This window comes from Anopheles moucheti (assembly GCF_943734755.1).
Source record: "Anopheles moucheti chromosome X unlocalized genomic scaffold, idAnoMoucSN_F20_07 X_unloc_25, whole genome shotgun sequence".
In the NCBI taxonomy this organism is placed as follows: Eukaryota; Metazoa; Arthropoda; class Insecta; order Diptera; family Culicidae; genus Anopheles; species Anopheles moucheti.
In genome coordinates this window covers 35,001-37,500 of record NW_026453532.1, presented here as the reverse complement: position 1 = coordinate 37,500, position 2,500 = coordinate 35,001, and positions in this window count along the sequence as shown.

Below are 2,500 nucleotides of genomic sequence, written 5' to 3'. Positions count from 1 at the left end.
CACCGGTTCCATATCTCTCTGAGTGATGCATGTCACCATGCACCGCTTCCACCGTGTATCACATCACATCACACTCTAAACCATTTCACATAGGTCCGCGCGATTGCTCACGGGACCCTATTCTCGCTAGGAGGTTCGGTTCGATTCCTGTACACTACAACGAGCTTTTCCAATTCTTGTGTCCGACTGGCGAACGTTCTGTTGCGTTATAAACTTCGCGGTACTTGCCACCGGGTATGGTGTCCGTACAACCTTCTGAGAAATAGCCGGCGCGATCGACGGGATTAACCGACAATGCAGCGCTGGCTCTTGATCGGGCAATTTACGGGCTTTATCGGGCAATTTACGGGCTTGATGGTGCGACTTACGGGCCTGATAGTGCGACTAACGGGCTTGATAGGGCAATTTACGGGCTTTTTGGTGCGAATTACGGGCTTTTTGGTGCGACTTATGGGCTTGATAGGGCAATTTACGGGCTTTTTGGTGCGACTTATGGGCTTGATAGGGTAATTTACGGGCTTGTTGGTGCGACTTATGGGCCTGATAGTGCGACTAACGGGCTTGATAGGGCAATTTACGGGCTTTTTGGTGCGACTTACGGGCCTGATAGTGCGATTTAAGGGCCTGATAGTGCGACTAACGGGCTTTGATAGTGCGACCAACGGGCTTGATAGTGCGACCTATGGGCTTGATAGTGCGACTAACGGGCTTGATAGTGCGACTTATGGGCTTGATAGTGCGACTTATGGGCTTGATAGTGCGACTTACGGGCTTGCTTTTCCATGTTTTTCGCATCGAGCTTCGGTTCGTTTCGAATAATTTTGTCCATGTTTTTCGTTTGCTACGAGAGGTTCGGTTCGTTTTCAGTTATCCCTGTGTTCATGGTTTTCGTGTGCTTCGAGAGGTGTGGTCCGTGTTTTTGAGTACTCTTGTCCATGATTCTCGTGTGCTTCTAGAGGTTTGGTCCGATTTTCAGTACTCTTGTCCATGACTTTCACATGCCCTGATAGGTAGGTTCGTTCTCAGTTATCCCTGTGTTCATGGTTTTCGTGAGCTTCGATAGGTTTGGTCCGTGTTTTTGAGTACTCTTGTCCATGATTTTCGTGTGCTTCTTGAGGTTTGGTCCGATTTTCAGTACTCTTGTCCATGCTTTCACATGCTCTGATAGGTAGGTTCGTTCTCAGTTATCCCTGTGTTTATGGTTTTCGTGTGCTTCGAGAGGTTTGGTCCGTGTTTTTGAGTACTCTTGTCCATGATTTTCGTGTGCTTCTAGAGGTTTGGTCCGATTTTCAGTACTCTTGTCCATGCTTTCACATGCTCTGATAGGTAGGTTCGTTCTCAGTTATCCCTGTGTTTATGGTTTTCGTGTGCTTCGAGAGGTTTGGTCCGTGTTTTTGAGTACTCTTGTCCATGATTTTCGTGTGCTTCTTGAGGTTTGGTCCGATTTTCAGTACTCTTGTCCATGCTTTCACATGCTCTGATAGGTAGGTTCGTTCTCAGTTATCCCTGTGTTCATGGTTTTCGTGTGCTTCCATAGGTTTGGTCCGTGTTTTTGAGTACTCTTGTCCATGATTTTCGTGTGCTTCTAGAGGTTTGGTCCGATTTTCAGTACTCTTGTCCATGCTTTCACATGCTCTGATAGGTAGGTTCGTTCTCAGTTATCCCTGTGTTCATGGTTTTCGTGTGCTTCCATAGGTTTGGTCCGTGTTTTTGAGTACTCTTGTCCATGATTTTCGTGTGCTTCTAGAGGTTTGGTCCGATTTTCAGTACTCTTGTCCATGCTTTCACATGCTCTGATAGGTAGGTTCGTTCTCAGTTATCCCTGTGTTCATGGTTTTCGTTTGCTTCGATTCGTTCACTCTATTACTCTTGTCTGTGGTTTTCGTTTGCTTCGATTCGTTCACTCCATTACTCTTGTCTGTGGTTTTCGTTTGCTTCGATTCGTTCTCTCAATTACTCTTGTCTGTGGTTTTCGTTTGCTTCGATTTGTTCAGTCCATTACTCTTGTGTGTGGTTTTCGTTTGCTTCGAGTCGTTCAGTCCATTACCCTTGTCTATGATTTTCGTTTGCTTCGATTTGTTCAGTCCAATACTTACCCTTGTCTATGATTTTCGCTCTAGCCCAGTCGCCCTGCGCTCTGGAAATCACATTCCAACTCTATCACCGATAGCGCTCACACCTTGGAAACCACATTTCACCCGGGGAACCTTAGGGTGGATTTTGAGCCTTTCGGGATTGCGAAACCATCATTTAACACTCTAAACTTAATTTCCGCAATCCCAGACGCACTTTCCATATGGTCTCCAAAAATGCGTGTGAGCTGACCTGGTCCCTTATAATAGGCAATGAACACGATTTTGGAAAAATATTTTTATCAAAATTTTTTGACTCACCGGGTAAAATCGAATTTACTTGGGAAAAATGTTCTAGCAGGGGCCCTCCCATACAAATTTTTTTCTTCTCAAAAATGATTTTCGTTTCACTTTTCATACTCAGGGGA